This window comes from Bufo bufo, chromosome 5 (genome assembly GCF_905171765.1).
Source record: "Bufo bufo chromosome 5, aBufBuf1.1, whole genome shotgun sequence".
Taxonomy (NCBI): Eukaryota; Metazoa; Chordata; class Amphibia; order Anura; family Bufonidae; genus Bufo; species Bufo bufo.
Window position 1 is genome coordinate 547,085,651 of NC_053393.1, and position 26,979 is coordinate 547,112,629.

The 26,979-nt window shown below is 45.8% G+C and overlaps 1 long non-coding RNA gene across 1 annotated transcript; it reads left to right on the top strand.

Moving 5' to 3' along the window:
* The first annotated feature begins 1,177 nt into the window (after positions 1-1,177).
* LOC121000758 lies at positions 1,178-26,491 on the top strand. The gene is made up of 4 exons (XR_005778892.1): positions 1,178-1,204; positions 1,399-1,455; positions 25,920-25,952; positions 26,308-26,491. It is a non-coding gene; the product is annotated as an uncharacterized LOC121000758 (long non-coding RNA).
* The last annotated feature ends 488 nt before the right edge of the window (positions 26,492-26,979 follow it).

Consider the following 26,979-nt stretch of genomic DNA (forward strand, 5'->3'; position numbering starts at 1 on the left):
TGCGTTGCAGAGTGCACAGAAAACACACATCAGGCAACCACAAAACATTTCATACAGTCATCAGGCCTCATACATAAAAATGCGGGAAAATGAACACAGAGATCTGATTGGCTGTTACTATGGAAGTCTCAAATGATGTCATATTGTATCATGTCTATGAATGAGAATATTCCTAACCTGTAAATATAATCTCGTTGTATTTCCCTAACAGGTGGTGGTGGACGGTGAAGGGCTCCGAGCTGCCAGTAAGGTGATTATATCATAGAATAATAGGGCAATATAGGCGTCTGTCTTACAAGGTGATCCACGAGTTGTCCCCCACCATATGTGACATGTATATTTATAGAAAGGACAATTCTCCTGTGTCCTCTAAAGGAAGGTAGAAGGAAAGCTTCTGAATTTAATATCAGTCTATTTATCTGAGAGACTCGCTATATTGATGACATTCTCATCATAAAACATTCCAGATGCAAGGGGTTAATTATGTTGTGATGTCATGGATATTCATTATTACTAGTAAATGTGATAATGATCAAAGGGGGCACCAGTCTTGCCACATCTTATATTTGGGGTGTATATTGGGCAGTTCCAGTAACCAGAGCTGTTTTCTATTATAGGATACGAACAGTGAAGAAATTGGAGCCACCCTTTAAGATGGACACTATGTAAGTGTATAAACCGGGCAGGGAGGAACTGGCAATGCTGGAGCCTGGGCAAGGGGGGGGGGGTGCACAAACTTTTTTACCTTAAAACCAGACCATAGAGCATCACACTGAGGATTATTGAGGTTTATCCCATTCTCTAAGAGGAAGAAATATCCCATCTAAACTCCTCCCCTAATAAAGGTGAGAACAAAGTCCTGATATAATGTATGTTCTATGTCTAATAGTAAGGAGGAAATAGAACTGGAGGAAGAAGAGGAGGAGAAGAAGGTGGCGGAGGAGGAAAAGGCGGGAGAGGAAATGGAAAAGGAAAAGATGGGAGTAGAGGAAGTAGAGGAGAAAGAGACTGTAGTGGAGGAACAAGTTGAGGACACAGCAAGGTGAGTACAGAGTCTATATATAATGAGCTGATAATATTTCCAGATATAGGTATATATAACTATGTGATCGGAGCCCATACATTGTTGTCAGAACTGTTTTTTTCATTATAGACCATTGGACATAGAGGTGATGACGGCCCGACCAACTGAGGAGACCACCCAGTAAGTTTATAGAATAAGTAAGACAGAATTTTAGTGGTCACATACTTTCCTGCTTTGAGCTCTGCCTCATTTAGAGTCCACAGGACATGACACAGGACATGACACAGGACAGGACAGTCTCCGTGTACATAACTGTATAGACTGATCCTGTCATCACATGGAGCTGATCTTATCTACTTTAATCTTTCCTTTAGGACAAGACGCGGTTGGTGGACACCAAATTGCCTGAGAAGACAAAACAAGAGCAGCAGGTAAGTAATAATTTACCTTCAGTCTACCTGTAACTGCCACTTGAAGGAGCTCACTGCATAGGGGTTTACACAGTGAACTCTATGATACATCAGCATGCAATGAGCTCCCCCTATTGGCCACAGAAATAATTGATTTAATGCATTAAACGTTCATGAACTAGGGAGGGGGAAAGATAGTTTTTTGTGGCACTAGGACCCCACTGTGTTTGCCGATGTAGGGAATCTTTAAAAAAAATCTATTCTTACTTTTCCAAGCAGCATCAGAAAGAGCAGCAGAAACAGACTAACAAGGTAAGTACACAAATTAACATGACCCCCGTGCTCCTTCTATGAGGGCAAATGCAGAAAATATTTGAGGGTCCCAGAATAGTTCCCTAAATGTTTCCTCCAGTAATACCAGCTGATTGTGGGGGGACTCAGCAGCAGGACTCACCGTAATCAGCTCGTATCTCTAGAACCTACTACCCCTCTCTTCATCAGTCCCCACTGTCACCTCTTGACCTGTCCACTCTCATGACCCCCCTCCGGTCTTATCTCCTGCAGATGCCTCAGATTCTTCTGCTGCTGCAGTTATGATGACACCGGCGAATAAGAGAAATATGAGATGTCTGGTCCTCATGGCGTCCTCAGCAACACTATGAATTTCACCTGAAGATCTCAGCAAAGAGGTTAAGAATATGAAGATGGTGCTGGGTCCTGCACTGGAGGAAACTGCTGACATCTGAGGAAATCCCTTCAATAGAGGCGGCTGGTGGGCAGGCAGAGGACACACCAACCATGTCTTCCCTGTATCTCTGTGTACAGATATTATCTGATGGCTGCCCTGAGTCCCCTTTATATGGGGACATACATCCTGCTGCCTGGACATAGATATAAGAAGAAATACATGTAATAAAAGATAGAATATAGAAATCTAATAAATGGAGAAAAAACTAAAAATAAAGGATAAAAAGTATAACAGTCCATTATCTCTCGTTTAGAAAGAAGGAGAAAGGGTTTGATGAAATACATAACTCCTGGTTACAGGCCCGAGGTGCGCTTGTCTTATCCCCTTCTACGGAGACACCACAAGAATACTTCATGGCTGAACATCTTCTGGACTCTTTTATATATAGTCTCATTGTCAGATGCAGATATCATAAATTAAATTCTATTGTTGGGGCAATAAGACGGGTACCGTATTTTTCGCCCTATAAGACGCCCTATAAGACGCCCTATAAGACGCACCTGGTTTTAGAGGGTGAAAATAGGAAGAAAAAAAAAATTGACAAAAGGTGTGTCAAAACTTTTAATAAAATAACAGACCAATATTTTAACAATGTAAACATCAACAGTAGTAACCAGCAGCATTAACAACCATCATTATTGACTTAAATGTCCAGGTACAGTACTCCTCTATTCATCAGGGAACCCCAAAAACTCCTCATCACTACTGTCCAGGTTAATCGCACTCTGTGGCTCAGTATCACTAGTATCGCTGCCTTCAGATTCGTCGTACAGCATATTGTCCTCAGTGCCATCCAAGGCATTGCTAATGCCACACTTTTTAAAGGATCTGACGACGATTTCATCGTTGACTGCCTGCCATGATGTTTTCACCCATTTACAGACTTGGGTGATGGTGGGCCTCTTCATCCGTCCAGTGGGAGTCAGGTCATGGTTCCCAGCTGCCATCCACTTGTTCCATTCCTCCCTCATGAACACTTTAAATGGCTTATTAATGGAAACGTCCAGAAGTTGTAGCTGGCTCGTAAGCCCCCCAAGAATTACCGCTAGATGGGTGTTCACTTCCTTAAATCTTGTTTTTGTGGATTCGGTGATATGTGCCCTAAACTGGTCAAGCACTAGTAGGGCAGGTTTCTTCAGAAGTCCTCCAGTGCGTTTGGACCACACCTTTTCGATCCATACTTTCATGCCATTTTCGTCCATCCACCCTTTGTCGTGAACATGGACAATCACACCTCGTGGGATCACTTCTTTTGGCATGGTCTTCCTTTTAAAAATCAGCATTGGTGGCAGTTTGGTGCCATCTGCGCAGCAGGACAAGACAACCGTGTAATGCGTTTTCTCGTGTCCAGAGGTCTTCACAGTTAAGTTTTTTGCGCCTCTCACATCGACGGTCCTATTCGATGGAACATCGAAGGTTAACGGAACTTCATCCATGTTCCCAATCTGGCCTATTTCATAGCCATGTTTCTTTCGTGAATCCAGCACAAATTTATGAAAAGAAAGAATCTTGGACTCATATTCTTTGGGCATTTTTTGGGCAATTCTTGTTTTGGTGCGCATAGCAAGGTCACATCTCCTCATGAATCTGTAGCACCATGATGCCGATCCAGTGAAGTCGTCAATACCTTTCTCTGCAGCAAGACGTTTGGCTTCATAGATGATCATTTTTGTGGATACTGAGAAGCCATTGTTCCTGTGACATGTGATCCACTCTTTCATGTCCACGTCTAGCTGTGGCCACTTTGCAGCACACCCACGAAGAGTGTGTTTACTTTTCTCCGCTTTCTCCAACCGATCCTCTTGTTTCCTCCATGCACGAATCATCTTTTCAGTTGAAGGCGGCCCAAAATGTCTCTCCGCTGCCCTGTTTCCATGCTCTTTGGCGTACTTTATCACCTCTAGTTTAAAAGGAATTTTATAAGAAAGCCTTTTCTGCTTTGACATCGCTCAGAAATGTACAGTATGCAGCAGGAGACTACCGTCATTTTCTGCAATAGAATACAGTAATGGAAGAACAGTTAGCACTACAATTATGGGGGTACTGTAGCTAAGGACATCAGTGGATGACAATGTTATGGGGGGGATCTGCCACTAACACAATGTTATGGGGGGATATGCTGCTGACATACAATACCGTACTTATTGGGAAAGGGGGGGATCCAATGACACTTTAAGGCGTCATGCAGACAACCATGGATCATGGTCCGTGAAATCCCGTCCTGCTGAGTGCACGAAGGGCACAGCGTCATAGCAACCAATGGCGCCATGCGCTTCGTGCACTCAGCAGGACGGCAGGCTGGGATATCATGGACAGTGCTCCACGGATGTCTGCATGACGCCTTAATAAGGGGGTCACTTTATTAGGAGTGAGCTCACTTTATTAGGAGGGGGCACTTTATTAACAGTGGGGTCCTTAGGGATGTCTTTCTGGCAGGGCACACCACTTTATTATTATGGGTGGCACTTTATTAACTCTGTGATTCCTTAGGGATGTCTTTCAGCATTTAAATGTAAAGTGGGGGGAAGGAAATGTGCATAACACTGCCTCAATGAACATTTCATACCGATCCTCCAGCGATCCTCTGTCCGACTGAGCGCAGCGTGGCGACTGAGACGAGGGGCGGAGCAGACTTCCCTGTCACACTTGCCAGCTCCGCCCCTTGTCTTCCGGCTCCTGCGCTCCATTTCCTCCTGCATAACAGCGCTTCGGGCCGGCCGGTCCCTACAACCCAACACTTACTGAGGCCGGCCGGCCCATACCAGACCCTCCATACCACCATCACCATCGTGAGCGGATCGCAGCATCGGACTCCCGCACCGCCGCCCGCCACTCGCCGCCCGCTGGACATGTGAGCGCTGCCAGGGCTGCAAGCGTTATAGGTACAGTCGGCACAGTGTAATATACAGTCAAATATAAGCGCCGGATATGTTTTTTTACCCCAGGTTTCACCTATATTCACCCCATAAGACGCACTAACTTTTTCCCCCCATTTTGGGGGGGGGGGGGAGTGCGTTTTATAGGGGAAAAATACGGTAAATTTTTAGCGGCCCTTACTAAATCTAGTCAACTTTATAAACCAGTCATCCAGTTGCAGAACCCTCTGACTGGCACAGTTACTGCTTAAATATTCAGTGATTACTATGAAGACCTCTACAGGGCAGTCTCTGCTCTCCTCCCCATTATTAAAGTGGTTATCCAGCTTTAAACCTTTTAACAGATGCCTTCAGAGTGTCCAGACCTCAGGTGGTGTTCACACTTATCTGGTCTCCACCACTGGTTTCCGTCTCCATCGCTCCACATCCGCCTCCGCAGGTCCGGGGTCTTTGAGAATCAGCATCCTGTTGACGAGGTGGCACTTGACCGCTGCAGCAAATTACTGTTGTTTCCCAGAGACCCTGGACCTGCATAGGCAGCCATGGAGCAACTAAGCCGTAACGCAGGTACCAAGTAAGTATGACCACCCTACTGTTCCAGCTACTCTAATGGGGACTGAGTAAAAGTTTTAAGTTGGATAACTCCTTTAATTTTTTTCTATACTCATTGGATTCTGCTATCATGGAGGAGGAGGCTCGGTGGGCCATTTTTGTGGCATTGAATGGTAAAACACCGGATCCAGATGGTCTTTTGGCAGAGTATTACACAATACCTGTCCTAACTGGACTATTTAACTCAGTTTTTACTCATCTGACTCCTAATCATTGTGTTACTGACTCCTGGACAGATCTCCATGAACCTGGTAGAGATCTCTTGAAGACTCAATCTTTCTGCCCAATTTCATTGCTTGACCACGATTATAAACTCTAGGTGAAAACATTAGCGAATCGTTTCCAGCTAATACTTCCCCGTTTGCTCTGCGATGCTCAGACAGGCCAACTTTTCAACTCTTAGACTGGCCGTCACGTCCACAGTACTGGCCCAAAACCCAGCGCAACCACCTACTATGCTTATGGGTTCTTGATGCTTAGAAGACCTTTAGAAATGCAATGTGGCCTTTTTTACATACAAATAAGGGTCAGTCAGCACATCCCAATGCCATAGCTGCACACACGAAGAAAAAAAGACAATGCAACAGCACTCTTCAAACATAATTAAAGTACAATATTGCCATAGTTCTAGAAAATATTCTGGTGCTAATACTTTGTTTATTTTGTAAATTTGAGATTCTTGGCAAATACAATTTGTACAAAATTATTTGGGCCCGTCTACCAAACATCAAGGCGATCTCTGTAAGACAGGAATCTAACACTAAATACTACCTGTTATAGTACCATACTGGCCGCCATAAAATACAGGGAATGCCGGTTCCACATGCATGCTGGGTCCATACTCGCATACATGTTGGTACCTGCATTCCCTGGATTTAATGGAGGCCATTTTGGTACAAAAAATGTTAAAAGGCAGAGTGGACCCAGCATGCATGTGGAACCTGCATTCCCTGAATTTTAAGGTGGACCATATGGCACTACACCAGGTAGTATTTAGTGTTAGGTTCCCATCTTATAGAGATCGCCTTGACGCCTGCAGATGGGCCCAAAAAAATTTGTACAAAATGTATTTGCCAAGAATCAGAAATTTACAAAATAAGCATAGCATTAGCACCAGAACAGTACCAGATTGCCCCCTGAAGCCTATTTGCCATCAACACTGGAGCCAGAGGTCCTCCTCTGCTCCAGCAGGATCATCTGGGCAGAAGGGGCCACAGCCTCAGGCAGGCAGGAAACCTGCACTATCCTATCACAGCTGCAGGATATAGAGTGGCTGCCTTAGCTTCAGCATCAGAGGTCCTGTGATGCTATTCCTTTTTCCCTTTTCCTTTCTCAGGTTAATCAAAATTAGCTGAGCCATGTTTTATTAATGTTCAAACTATTTACCCAAGGAAAAAACTCGAGCTCCTTGTGCTTCCCTCACTTGTCTCTACAGGACTCTTGTCAGGAGGGCCCTGTTGCCCGAGTCCTTTAGGACACGGGGCGTATTTGTACGCCCTGTGTTTTTCCGATCGCCGCCGGCGGTGATCAGAACAGAGTGCTGGCTGAAATAATTCAGCAGGCACCCTGTGACAATGCCTAGAGGGCTCCTGTGACCCCCCCCCATATTGGTGATCGCTGAAAACCGCAGGTTAATTCTGACCTGCAGTTTGCAGGTTTACTGGTCATTCCGGCGGCGATTGTGGAAGCAATCGGGTCCCCGCGCTGCTGTAATGGGGACCCGACGGCATGGAAGGCAGCGCGATGCCTTTCTTAGGCATAGTGGCTGCCTTCCGGTGGAGAATACAGAAGTATTGGAATGAATTGTAAAGGGGATCAGACCGCAGAAGTTGAAGTCCCAGACTGGCACAAAAAATAAAGTGTAAAAAAAAGTTAACTAAAAAAATTTAAAAAAAAAATTCAAAGTTTCAAGTAAATAAAAAAAAGCGTCCTTTTCCCAAAATAATGTAAAAAAAAAATTTGTAAAAAAATAGGGAAAAAAAGAAAAGTACACATATTAATGTATTGCCGAGTCCGTATCGTTGGCTCTATAAACATATCACATGACCTAACCCCTCAGATGAACACGGTCAAAAAACTAAAATAAAAACTGTGCAAAATAAAAAAAAAATTGTTACCTTACTTCACTAAAAGTGCGACACCAAGCGATCAAAAAGGTGTATGCCCCCCAAAATAGTGCCAATCTAACCGCCACCTCATCCCGCAAAAAATGAGCCCCTACCTAAGACAATCGCCCCAAAAATAAAAAAAAATATGGCTCTCAGACTAAAACAGGATTTTTTTTGTTTCAAAAATGCTTTTTTATGTTAAACGTAAAAAAAAAAAAGAAAAGTAGACATATTAGGTATCGCCGCGTCTGTAATAACCTGCTCTATAAAAATATCACATGATGTAACCCCTCAGGTGAACACTGTTAAAAAAATAAAAACGACGTCAAAAAAAGCAATTTTTTGTCACCTTACATCACAAAAAGTGTAATAGCAAGCAATCAAAAAGGCGTAAGCACCCTAAAATAGTACCAATCTAACCGTCATCTCATTCCGCAAATAATGAGCCCATGGGTGTAGGAACCCCCAAAAATCTGGGGGGGGACAGCATTTTTGCTCGCCGGGTATATTCTTATTCAGTAAACTGCGAGTTGTTTATATCGTTAAATTTTAAGTGTGTGTGTGTGAACCCCCCCCCCCCCACACACACACTTACAGTTCTGAAGACTCAGGGGTTCTGGCTGGCTTGGCCTCAGGGGTGCTGGCTGGCTTGGCCGGGCAGAAGGAGTGTGGGAGACTGTGAGGCCTTTTTCTCCAAGCTGCTCCGGATCAGTGCTCTGGTCACACCTCAGGTCAGACCACCAATCAGACCCCCAATGTTAATCAGACCTCAGCTAACAGCCCCAATAAGATCCCCAATGTTAATAAGACCTCAGATCACACCTCAGCTCAGACCCCAATATGAATGTCCCCCAATCAGACCTCAGATAAGAGCCCCAGTGCCTCTCATCAGCCCCCCAGTGCCTCTCATCAGCCAGTAATAACAGCCCCCCCAATCATGTGCCAGTAATAACAGCCCCCCCAATCATGTGCCAGTAATAGCCCCCCAATCATGTGCCAGTAATAGCCCCCCAATCATGTGCCAGTAATAGCCCCCCCCAATCATGTGCCAGTAATAGCCCCCAGTAATAGCCCCCCCAATCATGTGCCAGTAATAGCCCCCCCAATCATGTGCCAGTAATAGCCCCCCAATCATGTGCCAGTAATAGCCCCCCCAATCAAGTGCCAGTAATAGCCCCCCCAATCAAGTGCCAGTAATAGCCCCCCAATCAAATGCCAGTATTAGCCCCCCAATCAAGTGCCAGTAATAGCCCCTAATCAAGTGCCAGTAATAACAGCCCCCCAATCATGTGCCAGTAATAACAGCCCCCCAATCATGTGCCAGTAATAACAGTCCCCCCAATTATGTGCCAGTAATAACAGCCCCCCATCATGTGCCAGTAATAACAGCCCCCCCAATCATGTGGCAATAATAGCCCCCCAATCATGTGCCAGTAATAGCCCCCCCAATCATGTGCCAGTAATAGCCCCCCCAATCAAGTGCCAGTAATAGCCCCCCCAATCAAGTGCCAGTAATAGCCCCCCAATCAAGTACCAGTAATAGCCCCCCCAATCAAGTGCCAGTAATAGCCCCCCCAATCAAGTGCCAGTAATAGCCCCCCAATCAAGTGCCAGTATTAGCCCTCCAATCAAGTGCCAGTAATAGCCCCCAATCAAGTGCCAGTAATAACAGCCCCCCAATCATGTGCCAGTAATAACAGCCCCCCAATCATGTGCCAGTAATAACAGCCCCCCCAATTATGTGCCAGTAATAACAGCCCCCCATCATGTGCCAGTAATAACAGCCCCCCCAGTCATGTGCCAGTAATACCCCCCCAATCAAGTGCCAGTAATAGCCCCCCCAATCAAGTGCCAGTAATAGCCCCCCCAATCAAGTGCCAGTATTAGCCCCCCAATCAAGTGCCAGTAATAGCCCCCAATCAAGTGCCAGTAATAACAGCCCCCCAATCATGTGCCAGTAATAACAGCCCCCCAATCATGTGCCAGTAATAACAGCCCCCCATCATGTGCCAGTAATAACAGCCCCCCCAATCATGTGGCAATAATAGCCCCCCAATCATGTGCCAGTAATAGCCCCCCCAATCATGTGCCAGTAATAGCCCCCCCAATCAAGTGCCAGTAATAGCCCCCCCAATCAAGTGCCAGTAATAGCCCCCCAATCAAGTGCCAGTAATAGCCCCCCCAATCAAGTGCCAGTAATAGCCCCCCCAATCAAGTGCCAGTAATAGCCCCCCAATCAAGTGCCAGTAATAGCCCCCCCCAATCATGTGCCAGTAAAACAAAGTATTGTATATATATTAAAAAAATAATTAACACTTATACTTACCTCTTTGGAGCGATGCGATGCAGGCCTCTTCCAGCCTGTCACTGTGTCCCGACTCCAGCGCTGTACGGCTCAGGCGGATCGCGCCGCCCTTCTGGCCTCTGATAGGCTGCCGGCCTTGTAGTGCCGGCAGCCTATCAGAGGAGCAGGAAAGGGACACACCTCCCTGCCCTGCTCCTCCGCAGCCTTGGAAGCGCTCACAGTGCTCCAGACTAAAAAAAATACCTAGTAGCCATTGGCTCCTGAACTGAAAAATTTAGGAGCCAAATCAAATTTTTAGTCGCCAAATCGAAACCGAATCAAAATTTTGGTATCGTGACAACGCTACGCCGATCAGATCGGCGTAGGGTTGTTTTGATACCAAAATTTTGATTCGCTTTCGTCACCATAAAAAAGTATTGCGATACTCAATACCGCGCAAAAAAAAAAAACACACCAAAAAAAGCCGCGTGCATTTCGCATTTTAGGAAACATTCGGCCCATAATAGAACCGTCCTATCCTATTTTTGGGGTGACAAGGTGACTAAAAAATGGCGAATGCTCACCGCATAGGAGATATTTTTGAATAATTGAATAGTTTGGACAGCGCTATGTAATATGTTTATTTATTGTTTATATATTTTATATGTAAAATTGGGAAAGGGGGGATTTAAACTTAATATTTTAGGGTACTTTCATACTAACGTTTTTGTTTTCCGGCATAGAGTTCCGTCCTAGGGGCTCTATACCGGAAAACAACTGATCAGGCATATCCCCATGCATTCTGAATGGAGAGAACTCCGTTCAGGATGCATCAGGATGTCTTCAGTTCAGTTATTTTGACTGATCAGGCAAAAGATAAAACCGCAGCATGCTACGGTTTAATCTCCGGCGAAGAAAACTGAAGATTTGCCTGAATGCCGGATCCAGCATTTTCCCCCATAGGAATGTATTAGTGCCAGATCTGGCATTCAAAATACCGGAATGCACCCGCACTAAATCCGGACCCATTCACTTCTATGGGGCTGTGCACATGAGTGGTGATTTTCACGCATCACTTGTGCATTGCGTGAAAATCGCAGCATGCTCTATGTTGTGCGTTTTTCACGCAACGCAGGCCCCATAGAAGTTAATGGGGCTGCGTGAAAATCGCAAGCAAGTGCGGATGCGGTGCGATTTTCACGCATGGTTGCTAGGATGAAAGTCTATTCATTGTATTATTTTCCCTTATAACAACATGGTTATAAGGGAAAATAATAGCATTCTTTAATACAGAAGGCTTAGTAGAAGGTCAATATGATAAACATTGGTGGCGCAGTGGGCCCCCCCCAACACCCCAGTATGATAAACATTGGTGGCGCAGTGGGCCCCCCCAATATAATAAACATTGGTGGCGCAGTGGGCCCCCCCAACACCCCAGTATGATAAACATTGGTGGTGCAGTGCGCCCCCCCCCCTCAATATAATAAACATTGGTGGCGCAGTGGGCAGTGCCAATGAGGGTTAAAAAATAAAAAAATTATTAACTCACCTCCTCCAATTGATCGTCTCCTGTTCTTTCTTCAGGACCTGTGGTGACATCACTGTGCTCATCATATGATACATCACATGATCCATCACCATGGTAATGGACCATGTGATGAGCTCAGAGACGTCACCACAGGTCCTGAAGAAAGAACAGGAGACCGGCAGCTATGCGATCAACTGGAGGAGGTGAGTTATTTATTTATTTTTTTAACCCTCATTGGCACTTCCCACTGAGCCACCAATGTTTCTTATACTGGGGTGTTGGGGGGGTGGGGGGGGGCGCACTGTGCCACCAACGTTTCTTATACAAATACAGGAGGAGGGTGCTGGAATCAAATAGCCGACACCCGACCTTTGTGACAGGGAGCTGCGATCAGCGGCAGTTAACCCCTCAGGTACCGCACCTGAAGGGTTAACTCAACTGCAGCTGATCGCAGCTCCCTGTCACAGAGGTTGGGTGCCGGCTATTTGATTCCAGCACCCGCCTCCTGTATTTGTATTACAGGTCAGTTATCTTCATTGGTGGCGCAGTGGCCACAGCCCCTCCCCTCCTCCTCCCGTCTCTCTTCCTATTGGCAGCGGCGGGGGCAGCAGCACAGGGGGGATGGAGAGACTCCTCCTCCACTGCGCTGCTGAATAGAACATCGGCGGCGGGCAGAGAACTATCATCTCCAGCCCTGGCTCATCTCAGCGCCTGCCCCGCCGCCGCACACATTGCCCCGCTGCCGCTGGGGGGGATTTGACCATACCTGTCCCCCCCGCATTATTTCCTGGGGGGATCCGTCCCCCCCGTCCCCCCCACTTCCAACGCCCATGAATGAGCCCCTACCTAAGACAATCGGCCAAAAAATAAAAAAACTATGGCTCTCAGACTATGGAGACACTAAAATGATTTTTTTTGTTTCAAAAATGATATTATTGTGTAAAACTTAAATAAATAAAAAAAAGTAAATATATTATGTATCCCTGCGTCAGTAAGAACCTGCTCTATAAAAATAGCACATGATCTAATCTGTTAGATGAACGTTGTAAATAATAAAAAATTAAACCATTTTAAACCATTCCAGTAACAAAGCAAGGGTTAACAGCCAAACAAAACTCAATATTTATTGGCAAAAAAGGGGGTTAGTCAGCACCTGCCAGTGCGCAGGTGCACGCTGCCATGGCAAAGACCTAGAGGAAAAAAAGAGACAATGCAGCAGCACTCTGCAAATCAGACAAAGTACAACAATGCTTACAAAAATGATGGTGCTAATACTACGCTTATTTATAAAAGCGAGATGCTTGGACAATGCATTTTGTACAAAACCATCTGAGCCCGTCTGCCGAACGGACGGGCTTAGATGGTTTTGTACAAAATGCATTGTCCAAGTAGTAGTATTAGCACCATAATTTTTGTAAGCATTGTTGTACTTTGTCTGATTTGCAGAGTGCTGCTGCATTGTCTCTTTTATTCCTCTAGGTCTGTGCCATGGCAGCGTGCACCTGCGCACTGGGAGGTGCTGACTAACCCCCTTTTTTTTGCAGATTTACAATGCTGGAGATGTGGCACTCCAGCGAGTCGTGCACTCCTGATTAGCCTGTCTGCCCCATAGGCTGATTTTAATTACTTTCAGTATAAAGCTGTGGCCTGCTCTCACTACATTCATTGGAAGCTGTCTAGCACCAGGAAGGGTATAGAGTGGGCTCAGCATGCATGTTGGTACCTGCATCCCTTGTAATGGAGACCATTTTGGCACAAAAAATGGAAAAAGGCAGAGTGGATCCAGCATGCATGTGGGTCCAACACTCCCTGAATTTTATGGCGGTCATTATGGCACATAACAGGTGGTATTTAGTGTTAGGACCCGTCTAACAGAGATTGCCTTGACGTTCGGCAGACGGGCTTAGATGGTTTTGTACAAAATGCATTGTCCAAGCATCTTGCTTTTATAAATAAGCGTAGTATTAGCACCATAATTTTTGTAAGCATTGTTGTACTTTGTCTGATTTGCAGAGTGCTGCTGCATTGTCTCTCTTTTTCCTCAATATTTATTGCCCTGATTCTGTAGTTTACAGAAACACCCCCTATGTGGTCTAAAACTGCTGTATGGCCACACGGCAGGGCGCAGAAGGAAAGGAACGCCATATGGTTTTTGGAAGGCAGTTTTTGCTGGACAGTTTTTTTGACACCATGTCCCATTTGAAGCCCCCCTGATGCACCCCTAGAGTAGAAACTCCAAAAAAGTGACCCTATTTAAGAAACTACACCCCTCAACGTATTCAAAACTGATTTTACAAACTTTGTTAACTCTTTAGGTGTTCCACAAGAGTTAATGGCAAATGGAGATGAACGTTCAGAATTTACATTTTTTGTTACTTTGCCTCACAAAAAGTGTAATATAGAGCAACCAAAAATCATATGTACCCTAAAATAGTACCAACAAAACTGGCACCTTTCCAAAATGGGGTCACTTTTTGGAGTTTCTACTCTAAGGGGTGCATCAGGGGGGCTTCAAATGGGACATGGTGTCAAAAAACCAGTCCAGCAAAATCTGCCTTCCAAAAACCATATGGTGTTCATTTCCTTCTGCGCCCTGCCGTGTGCCCGTACAGCAGTTTATGACCACATATGGGGTGTTTCTGTAAACTACAGAATCAGGGCAATAAATATTAAGTGTTGTTTGGCTGTCAACCCTTGCTTTGTTAGCGGAAAAAAATGATTAAGGCCTCATGCACACGACCGTATTTTTTCACGGTCTGCAAAACGGGGTTCCGTTGGTCCGTGATCCGTGACCGTTTTTTCGTCCGTGGGTCTTCCTTGTTTTTTGGAGGATCCACGGACATGAAAAAAAAGTCGTTTTGGTGTCCGCCTGGCCGTGCGGAGCCAAACGGATCCGTCCTGAATTACAATGCAAGTCAATGGGGACGGATCCGTTTGACGTTGACACAATATGGTGCAATTTCAAACAGATCCGTCCCCCATTGACTTTCAATGTAAAGTCAGGAGTTAATACACCATAGGATCTGAGTTTTCTCCAATCCAATGGTATCTTTTAACTTGAAGCGTCCCCATCACCATGGGAACGCCTCTATGTTAGAATATACTGTCGGATATGAGTTAGATCGTGAAACTCATATCCGACAGTATATTCTAACACAGAGGCGTTCCCATAGTGATGGGGACGCTTCTAGTTAGAATATACTACGAACTGTGTACATGACTGCCCCCTGCTGCCTTGCAGCACCCGATCTCTTACAAAGGGCTGTGATCCGCACAATTAACCCCTCAGGTGCTGCACCTGAGGGGTTAATTGTGCATATCATAGCCCCCTGTAAGAGATCAGGGGCTGCCAGGCAGCAGGGGGCAGACCCCCCTCCCTCCCCAGTTTGAATATCATTGTTGGCCAGTGTGCGGCCCCCACCCCCGGCCCCCCCTCCCTCCCTCTATTGTATTATCATTGGTGGCCAGTGTGCGGCCTCCCCCGGCCCCCCCTCCCTCCCTCTATTGTAATATCATTGGTGGCCAGTGTGCGGCCTCCCCCGGCCCCCCCTCCCTCCCTTTATTGTATTATCATTGGTGGCCAGTGTGCGGCCCCCCCGGCCCCCCCTCCCTCTATTGTATTATCATTGGTGGCCAGTGTGCACCACCCCCTCCCTCCCTCTATTGTAATATCATTGGTGGCCAGTGTGCGGCCTCCCCTCTCTCCCCCCCATCATTGGTGGCAGCGGAGAGTTCCGATCGGAGTCCCAGTTTAATCGCTGGGGCTCCGATCGGTAACCATGGCAACCAGGACGCTACTGCAGGCCTGGTTGCCATGGTTACTTAGCAATATTACAATATTAGAAGCATCATACTTACCTGCTGCGCTGTCTGTGACCGGCCGGAAGCTCCTCCTACTGGTAAGTGACAGGTCTGTGGGGCGCATTGCTTAATGATCTGTCACTTACCAGTAGGAGGAGCTCCCGGCCAGTCACAGACAGCGCAGCAGGTAAGTATGATGCTTCTAATATTGTAACATTGCTAAGTAACCATGGCAACCAGGCCTGCAGTAGCATCCTGGTTGCCATGGTTACCGATCAGAGCCCCAGCGATTAAACTGGGACTCCGATCGGAACTCTCCGCTGCCACCAATGATCGGGGGGGGGGGGAGGGGAGGCCGCACACTGGCCACCAATGATATTAATACAATAGAGGGGGGGCCGGGGGGGGCCGCACACTGGCCAACAATGATAATACAATAGAGGGAGGGAGGGGGGAGGCCGCACACTGGCCACCAATGATAATGCAATAGAGGGTGGGAGGGGGGGCCGCACACTGGCCACCAATGATAATACAATAAAGGGAGGGAGGGGGGGCCGGGGGAGGCCGCACACTGGCCACCAATGATATTACAATAGAGGGAGGGGGGCTGGGGGGGCGCACTGGCCACCAATGAAATTAAAACTGGGGAGGGAAGGGGGTCTGCCCCCTGCTGCCTGGCAGCCCCTGATCTCTTATAGGGGGCTATGATATGCACAATTAACCCCTCAGGTGCAGCACCTGAGGGGTTAAATGTGCGGATCACAGCCCCCTGTAAGAGACCAGGCAGCAGGGGGCAGTCATGTACACAGTTCGTAGTATATTCTAACTAGAAGCGTCCCCATCACTATGGGAACGCCTCTGTGTTAGAATATACTGTCGGATATGAGTTTTCACGAAGTAAAAACTCATCTCTGAAAAAGCTTTTATGCAGACGGATCTTCGGATCCGTCTGTATGAAAGTAACCTACGGCCACGGATCAGGGACGCGGATGCCAATCTTGTGTGCATCCGTGTTCTTTCACGGACTTATTGACTTGAATGGGTCCGTGAACCGTTGTCCGTCAAAAAAATAGGACAGGTCCTATTTTTTTGACGGACAGGAAACACGGATCACGGATGCGGCTGCAAAACGGTGCATTTTCCGATTTTTCCACTGACCCATTGAAAGTCAATGGGTCCGCGAAAAAAAAAACGGAAAACGGCACAACGGCCACGGATGCACACAACGGTCGTGTGCATGAGGCCTAAATCGGAAATTCTGCCAAAAAGTGAAATTCTGAAATTTCATCTCCATTTTCCATGAATTCTTGTGGAACAGCTAAAGGGTTAACAACATTTGTAAAATCAGTTTTTAATACCTTAATGGGTGTAGTTTCTAAAAAGGGGTCATTTTTGGGTGGTTTCTATTATGTAAGCCTCACAAAGTGACTTCAGACCTGAACTGCTCCTTAAAAAGTGGGTTTTGGAAATTTCCTGAAAAATGTAAAAATTTGCTTCTAAACATCTAAGCCTGCCAACGTCCCTAAAAAATTTAATGTAATTTATAAAATGATCCAAACATGAAGTAGACATATGAGGAATGTAAAGTAATAACTATTTTTGGAGGTATTATTATCTATTATAAAAGTAGAGAAATTGAAAATTGATACTACAGATTTTAGGGTGCTCACATTTTATTATACATAAATATATCTGTTTATCCCTAATTGTGTTATTAAGATGAAATTGCAGCCTAATACTACAGATTTTTGGGTGCTCATGTTCCGATATATGAGTACATCTATTCATTCTTGTCTCAGGGGTAAAATTGTGGCCTGACACTACTGCTCTTTTACAGTAACACAGTTACAGTACAGAATGTCGAACAGACAGGTGACAGGCCCTTCTAAGGGAACGGGCAGTGGCCAAAATGTTTCTGGAGTTGGCAGAAGTAGCAGCTGAAGAACAGTTGGTGGTAGCAGCAGTCGCAGCGACAGACCAGAGCTGTCAGTGTCATCCAGCGGTCGTGTTTTCACCAGCAACCTAGCTTTCCTTGAATGGTTGACTCGGTCTTCAACATCATCTCAAGTGACATCAGACACCCCCAGCCAGGAGTAGTTGGGTTCCACTGACACCACGCTTAGTTGGTACGGCCCCGGAATGATTAGAGTTGCGTGGGAGCTGGTGTTGTGAGTGGTCAGGCACGTGGACCTAAGACTGGTGAGGGTGATATCAGTGACATGCAGACAGTAGTGGATGATGATGTAGCTAAACCTGGTGGGAGCCAGGTGAAGAGAGTTCTTCATCATCATCATCATCAGGGGATGAGGGTGGCTGCTTGTGTGCGAGGCAGCGGCTAAGGCAGCAGGGTGGTAGCGTGGCTGTGAATCAGCAGGGTGGCAGCAGTGTGAGATCTGGAGAAAAACATGCCCAGTGTAGACCGCCTGCTACTCAGGACCCTACCTGTCCGGAAACAACTAGCGGTGCACTGGTTCACAGAGGCAGCAGTAGCAGGCAGGCAGCACGGAGTGGTAAGGGGAGAATGCCATACACGGCGGTGTAGGAATTTTTCATCAACGTCAGCATGGCCATTTGTAGAATTTTTGGGCAGAAGGTGAAGCGTTTCCAGGAGGTTGGCACCACGGCCCTGTGTCAACACATGCAGCATCACCATAAAGTGGCCTGGGAAACCCGTGACACTAATGTAGCTGTCCAGCCTGATGCAGCAACCGCTGCTTCACCCAGTGGCCTGCACCCCTTCTCCAGCAGCCAAGGCTCTACCACTTCAGCAGAAGGGAGCTGTGTTTCCTTCCCATCATCTACTGGTCCTGATGCTCCTGCTCCTCCTCCTTCTCTTCATCACTCGTTTCGTCAGCAATCGATCACCGAAACAATTACTAAAAGGACAACAGTATACATGCACTCATCCAACGGTGCAGAAGCTGAACATGCTCCTGGCCAAGTTGCTGGTACTACAGTCCCTCCTTTTCCATGTGGTGGAACCTGCACCGTTCTTAGAACTGATGGCTTGTGTCGAGCAAAGGTGGAGAGTCCCAAGTCGTCATTACTTCTCCAAAAATGCTGTACCAGCCCTGCACACGTATGTTGAGCAGAAGATGGGATAGTCCTTGAGCCTGTCTGTGTCTGCTAAAGTTCATGGCAGCGCCGACATGTGGGGGCTATCCTTTATGGCCCACTGGATAAATGTGGGTCCTACCCATTCACACCAGCAACCTGGCCAGGTTACGGCACTGCCGCCAACACATTCTCAAGCTGTGAGTCCTGTGCCAATGTCCTGCTCTGCCTTCTCATCCTCCACCTTGTCCTCAGCCTCCACTGCAGGCACAATTCGGAGTGCAACTTCAGCATACGACCTATAGCACGGGGGTGTCAAGCTGTCCTGCACCTGGTTTTCCTGGGAGAACGGAGTCACACTGGGGAGGAATTGCCCGCGTCCTACAAGAGAAAATCAAATCCTTTCTTTCTGTTCTCTAACTGAATATCGGAACTATGGTGACCGACAACGGGAAGAAAATTGTGTCGGCACTGCGTTAAAGAGGGCTGAGCCATGCGCCCTGCATGGTGCACATCTTTAATCTGGTTGTAAAGTGCAACGTGACGCCCCAAGGGCCGATTGAGTCCCAAGTTTTTAGGAATGCTGAGTGGTAATTCTGCCTTATCAGTTTTGTGTGTGTCACGGTGCTCCTACCTGGATACCGTCGTTCCCCAGGGTTATGCTCTGCAGCAGTAAAGGGGAGAGTGATAGTTGGTGGAGTAAGAGTCCAGACTTGGTAAACGTTCAACAGCTTTCCTTGAATGAACTTGCATCCACACAAAACTGTGCAGCCTCTTGTACCTGATGAAGGGGAGTGATTTCCCGAAACGCGTTGCATTGCTGCAATAAAATACTTGATTCCTGATCCTGGTGACCTGTGGTTGGTCTTTGCGCCGTGGGATGTTTATCTCTGCAAATACGCACCTTCTTGGGGATTCCAGGGATCTCCGATAAGAAGACTACCTTTCCTGTGGCTGTAGACCACCACCCTCCAGGTTTTCAGGACCCTTCTGATGAGCGTTCATTAGAGTTGTGCCTATACCTAGCACAACCCAACAAGGTGAGCCTTGCAATTTATTTCATATTATCCTGTCTATCCTGAATTACCCTATGCATATCTGTTTAATTACAGCACGAATTAAGCCTGTCTACTGAGACTCTGGCTTCGGTCCGGTAGCTGGACTTTCTCAAAGTACTGGTAACTTTGAGCGGGCTGCCTTTGGCTGTTGACCCCCTTGTTATACTCTGTCTTTAAAATGTATGGAGTCAGGGTGCTTTGCAAGCTGCTTCTCCTGGAAGACTCATGCTGCAAGAGAGGGGAGATCCCTATACTGCGACATGTCTGCTCTCCTTCCAATTCTCAACTTCACTCTTGACTGACTATAGCTTCCCACAACCTCTCCCTTGGTAGGAAGAGACTAGCCCACTTCTGCCCAAATGGGAAGAATAGAATCTCCCCCTAGATCTCTCACTGCCAGATACACTGCCGCCTGCTGGACAACCAGGCACAGTGAATGTACTACAATACATAGGTTACATAGCCATGTTATTAAAGCACAATATCAAAAAACCTGGAATAAATACACAGATGATCGTATTGGTTAGCCATTAGAGACAGTAGGAAGGTGTAGGAATGGTAGTGCCCGCTCTGGGGTACTACAAACGCAGTTCCTAAAGTCTTCCACCCAACTACAAGACATCCAAAAAATTGTCAGGAAACTGTGCATACAATTCAGCCCCTCTTACACTGCAAAACACGTCCTCCTTGAGCTGCAAAGGCAGAATAGCATTCCGCAACATCGCCTGATATGCCGTGTTTCCGCCTGTTGGAACTCCATCCTCCACATGTTGGACCGACTGAAGAGGAAGGCCGTAAACAATTTCTTCATGTTGCAGGTGGACAGAAGTACTCCCCTGTGTAACTTTGAAGTTAGCCAGTGGCAGCTCATGTGTGACAACTGCTGTTTCCTGAGGCCCTTTGAGGAGGCCACTTTATTTCTCAGCCGCCAGGACTACGAGATGAATGACATCATTCCATTCCTTCATGTCCTGGAGCAGATGCTGATAAATCTGTCTGACCAGGGGACAGGACACATGGCGTCTACATCTCAAGGCCACCTGAGCCCTGTGGGTGCTGAACTGGCTGAGGAGGACATTCACGCACAAGCAATGTATACAGAAATTGGTGGTTTTTCTGCACAAGTGACAGGATAGGAACAGGATGAGCATGAGGAGCTGGATGACGATGAGGAAGACCAGGCAGATGACCTCGAGACACTGTGGCAGTATGCAGTGGAGATGGAGGCAGAGAGTCCCTCCAAGTACCTTGCACAAATGGCCAGATGGATGCTTTTAGGGATGACTTAAAGGCTCAAAAATTGGGACCTTTTTTTCACCCGATGAGAGGAAGGATAAACTTAACTACTATTGAGACATCCTATGTAAGTCAATTGGCTGCTGCCTATGTGCGCCATTGCCCATCCTCATGAAGGTCTTACTGGGGGGCCCTCTGCGCTCATGCTTCACTGCAATAAATGCTGCAGGGGGGATCAGGAGCAGCACCAGCTCCATCAGCAGCAAAAGTCTGGAGTCTCTAATGAGCACTTTTCTTCACCCACCTACTGAAGAAACCACCCACCAACAGCAGCAGCAAGACATGGAGCAGAACCTGACTGCACCCTGCCACCCCACATCCAAGATCCCATGGCCCCATCACTGACCCCATAGCTGCTGCCTTCATGGTATATTAAATCTTTGTTAACATTACAGATTTGCAACGTGCAGCTGTTGTGGAGCTACAAGTCCCAGCATAGGCTGACAGTCTGCATTTTCCATGACATGCTGGGAGTTGTAGTTAAACATCAGCTGGAGAACAGCAGGTTACACATCACTGGTTCAGGTGTCAGTGACACAAAATAACGAATCAGGAGAAAATTGTATCAATGTCGAGAGCGACAATAAAATACAATGATAATATATGGAGCATGGATGGCGCCGCCACTGATATCCCGCTGCTGGGGAATAAGTCCCATCATGCATGGGGAAGACCCACTTATGGGACGCTATGGATATGTGCCTATAGGCCCCAGTGTATTGTATCTGCAGAAAAATGAATAAAGTTTATTGGGAAAAAAAAGACAAACATAAAAAAGTTTTCGGAGAAATAGCAGCAGGTCCAGAAACAAGCGTCTATTATACAGTAGAATTATCTATAATGTCCTGTCTATATACCGCCTAGATATACATTATATATATACTGTCTTCCATTGTACAGGGCTAAAGTGGGAAATTTACATACATTCAATATAGATTACACCTGATTGGCTGCCTCCTCCGGCCACTTTATGATGTCACGGAATACTGTGCTGTTGGCTCCTCCCCACACATTCTGATTGGCTGCCTCTTCCGGCCTCTTTATGATGTCATAGAATATTGTTCTTTTGGCTCCTCCCTGCACATTCTGATTGGCTACCTCCTCTGGCCTCTTTATGATGTTATGGAATGTTGTGCTGTTGGCTCCTCCCCCGCACATTATGACATCACACACATTATATAAGGGGCTGCAGAGCTGAAACTCCCCTGAGGGTTGTAGTTGGTGCTGGAGGTAAGTCTGCTGTGTCCTCAGCTCCTGTTGTGTCTGTCATCTTCTTCTATCATGTCTCCTCCTCTTCAGTAATGGCCGCCTCTTTCCTTTTCCTCTTCTACAGCTTTGGTTGGTGAATTGCGTAGAGTCAGGTAAGTCCATCTTTCCTGTAAGTGTACAATATGTCTGATTACTCTCAGCACCTGAGTATAACCGCATGTAGAAGCTTCACAGATGGGCCCAGTAGAAGGGATGCGGGTGGCAGTGGTGTACCTACCGCAGAGGGAGACTTGGTGACTGCTATGGGACAGGGGCTGCTCTATGCATTTGCTTTTACTGCTTCCTGTTGTGTTTTTTCCTGCAGTGGTCACTAGGGGGAGCTCACTGTATACAGCTCACATGCCGTTTGATTGTAGTTTTATAAATCCGTATGCACTGAGCTCCCCCTAGTGGTGGCTGCCAGCTGCTGTGTTAGGGAAGTAGGAGATTTGGAAGGGACACTCTTTGTTTTGCTATGTGGATCAGGAATATAACTGCTGGGTTTGCAGACATTTCAGTTGCTATGGGGTCAAACAACTAAAGGCCCATTTTCAGTGAGATATAAGGTGCAGTTAATGGTGACTATAGAGGATGGAAGGTGGTGTGGAAAATAGATTGTGGCCCCGTCCTCAGTGTTAGTATAGATGCCCCATGGTCATCTCTGCTGTGTGCATCATTCCTGTGTCTGAACTTCATTATTTTTTCACCTATACAGAGTCTCTGTACTGTGACATCACTGTGCTTATTATCTCTGTATTACCCCAGTACTTTTTGTGTATCGGTAACAGTAAGTGGGTCCTTAGGGTTTTGAGTGCTGGGGAGGTCCTCAGTCGCTGCTATAGGTTAGGGTTTTGATGGTCAGATAAGGGATAAAATGCAAGGACCAATAAGTGAAGACTAAAGATTTGAGGATAGGTCTTGAAGTTTAGATAATACATAAATATTGATAGAAATTTTTCGTTATAGGCTCAGGTCCTGAGGTATGGGTACAAGTTGAGGATAGATCTGGTAAATGGGGCTTGTCCATTACTCATTTCCACATGACTATTCATCATTTCTATATCAATAGAGCACACAGAGCATGTCCTGGACTCTCACTGTCTTATCTACTCTTAGGTTGGAGGAAGTCAAGGAGGAGAAAAAGGAGGAGGAGGAGATTAAGATTGAGGAGAAGGAGATGGAGAAGATTAACATCGATGAGGAGGTGGAGTATGGTAACATCAAGAAGGAGAATGAGAAGATTAACATCTTGGAGGATATAACCATGGAGGATGAGATAGAGGAGATTAACACTGAGGAGGAGTTGGAGCAGATAAACATCAGGGAGGTCGTGGAGGAGATTAAGGTTGAGGAGGCGGAGGAGATTACAATCATAGAGGCAGAGGAAGTTAAGATCGAGGAGATGGAGGTGATTAAGATCAAGGAAGTGGAGATTAAGATCGTGGAGGTGGAGGAGATTAAGATCAAGGAGGTGGAGGAGATTAAAAATATGGACAATAAGATCGAGGAGGTAGAGAAGGTTATGGAGGAGATAAACATCGAAAAGCAGGGGAAAGTGGAGGACAATACAATGAAGGAGGTAAAGGAGAAGAACATCAAGGAAGAAGTACTGGAAGAGATGGTGGAAGTTATCAATACTGAGGAGGAGAATGAAGGGGCGGTGGTGAAAGAGGAAGAAGAAGAAAGTGAGGAGGAAAAATATCAGGTTCTCATGTAAGTACATCAATGTAAAGTTCTGTATATTGATTTAGGACAGTGATTGAATTGATTAATCAAGAATATGGCAAAGAACCTGTGGAGCAGTTCTCCATAGCAGCTAATCAGGTCACAATTTACATTTTCCAACTGACTTTCAGAGCTACAATCTGATCTTGCAGTAGTTTGATAAATCTTCCACACTGTGTAGAAGAATTACTGATCCACAACATGCAACATTTATTGTCCTGAACATCACCCCACATTCTACCTATAGGTAAAGAACCCCAAGATCAAAAGGTCAGATATAAAATATAATATTTCTATCTCTAGATCTGAATATTAATAGATAAAAGTGTTCTTCATCCACAGCTCCACCTTCATATATGAGACGTCGATAGTGGAAAGGACACAGTTTAAATCTCCATGCGTTGCAGAGTGCACAGAAAACACACTTCAGGCAACCACAAAACATTTCATACAGTCATCAGGCCTCATACATAAAAATGTGGGAAAATGAACACAGAGATCTGATTGGCTGTTACTTTGGAAATCTCAAATGATGTCATATTGTATCATGTCTATGAATGAGAATATTCCTAACCTGTAGATATAATCTCGTTGTATTTCCCTAACAGGTGGTGGTGGACGGTGAAGGGCTCCGAGCTCCCAGTAAGGTGATTATATCATAGAATAATAGGGCGATATAGGCATCTGCCTTACAAGGTGATCTAGGAGTTGTCCCCCACCATATGTGACATGTATATTTATAGAAAGGACAATTCTCCTGTGTCCTCTATAGGAAGGTAGAAGGAAAGCTTCTGAATTTAATATCAGTATATTTATCTGAGAGACTCGCTATATTGATGACATTCTCATCATAAAACTTTCCAGATGCAAGGGGTTAATTATGTTGTGATGTCATGGATATTAATTATTACTAGTAAATGTGATAATGATCAAAGGGGGCACCTGTCTTGCCACATCTTATATTTGGGGTGTATATTGGGCAGTTCCAGTAACCAGAGCGGTTTTCTATTATAGGATACGAACAGTGAAGAAATTGGAGCCACCCTTTAAGATGGACACTATGTAAGTATATAAACCGGGCAGGGAGGAACTGGCAATGCTGGAGCCTGGGCAAGGGGGGGGGGGGGGCACAAACTTTTTTTTACCTTAAAACCAGACCATAGAGCATCACACTGAGGATCATTGAGGTTTATCCCATTCTCTAAGAGGAAAAAATATAGAAAACTAAATTCCCACCCGATCTCCATCTAAACTCCTACCCTAATAATGATGAGAACAAAGTCCTGATATAATGTATGTTCTATGTCTAATAGCAAGGAGGAAATAGAACTGGAGGAAGAAGAGGAGGAGAAGAAGGTGGCGGAGGAGGAAAAGGCAGAAGAGGAGGAAGTGAAAGAGGAAAAGGCTAGAGAGGAAATGGAAAAGGAAAAGGTGGGAGTAGAGGAAGTAGAGGAGAAAGAGATTGTAGAGGATGAACAAGTTGAGAACACAACAAGGTGAGTACAGACTCTATATATAATGAGCTGATAATATTTCCAGATATAGGTATATATAACTATGTGATCGGAGCCCATACATTGTTGTCAGAGCAGTTTTTTTCATTATAGACCATTGGACATAGAGGTGATGCCGGCCCGACCAACTGAGGAGACCACCCAGTAAGTTTATAGAATAAGTAAGACTGAACTTTAGTGGTCACATACTTTCCCGCTTTAAGCTTTGTCTCATTTAGTGTCCACAGGACATGACACAGGACAGTCTCCATGTACAGAACTGTATAGACTGATCCTGTCATCACATGGAGCTGATCTTATCTACTTTAATCTTTCCTTTAGGACAAGACGCGGTTGGTGGACCCCAAATTGCCTGAGAAGACAAAACAAGAGCAGCAGGTAAGTAATAATTTACCTTCAGTCTACCTGTAACTGCCACTTGAAGGAGCTCACTGCATAGGGGTTTACACAGTGAACTCTATGATACATCAGCCTGCAATGAGCTCCCCCTATTGGCCACAGAAATAATTGATTTAATGCATTAAACGTTCATGAAATAGGGAGGGGGAAAGATTTTTTTGGGGGCACTGGGACCCCACTGTGTTGCCCATGCAGGGAATTTTTAAAAAAATCTATTCTTACTTTTCCAAGCAGCATCAGAAAGAGCAGCAGGAACAGACTAACAAGGTAAGTACACAAATTTACAATACCCCCTGTACTCTTTCTATGAGGGCAAATGCAGAAAATATTTGAGGTCCCCCCATCAGCATCCTCTCTATCATCCCGAGCAGAGATGCATCACAGAGGGCCCCTCTCGCTATAGAGGACATTTCCTACCCTCTGGTGATCACTTGACTGTCCCAGAAGAGTTCCCTAAATTTTTCCTCCAGTAATACCAGCTGATTGTAGGGGGACCCAGCAGCAGGACCCACCGTAATCAGCTCGTATCTCTAGGACCTACTACCCCTCTCTTCATCAGTCCCCACTGTCACCTCTTGACCTGTCCACTCTCATGACCCCCCTCCGGTCTTATCTCCTGCAGATGCCTCAGGTTCTTCTGCTGCTGCAGTTATGATGACACCGGCGAATAAGAGAAATATGAGATGTCTGGTCCTCATGGCGTCCTCAGCAACACCATGAACTTCACCTGAAGATCTCAGCAAAGAGGAGAAGAATATGAAGATGGTGCTGGGTCCTGCACTGGAGGAAACTGCTGACATCAGAGGAAATCCCTTCAATAGAGACGGCTGGTGGGCAGGGAGAGGACACACCAACCATGTCTTCCCTGCATCTCTGTGTACAGACATTATCTGATGGCTGCCCTGAGTCCCCTTTATATGGGGACATACATCCTGCTGCCTGGACATAGATATAAGAAGAAATATATGTAATAAAAGATAAAATATAGAAATGTAATAAACTGAGAAAAACATAAATAAAAAATAAAGGATAAAAAGTATAACAGTCCGTTATCTCTCGTGTAGAAGAAAGGAGAAAAGGTTTGATGAAATACATAACTCATGGTTACAGGCCCGAGGAGCGCTTGTCTTATCCCCTTCTACAGAGACACCACAGGCCTAATTCATGGCTGAACATCTTCTGGACTCTTTCATATATAGTCTCATTGTCAGATGCAGATATCATAAATTAAATTCTATTGTTTGGGCAATAAGACGGGTAAATTATTAGCGGCCCTTACTAAATCTAGTCAACT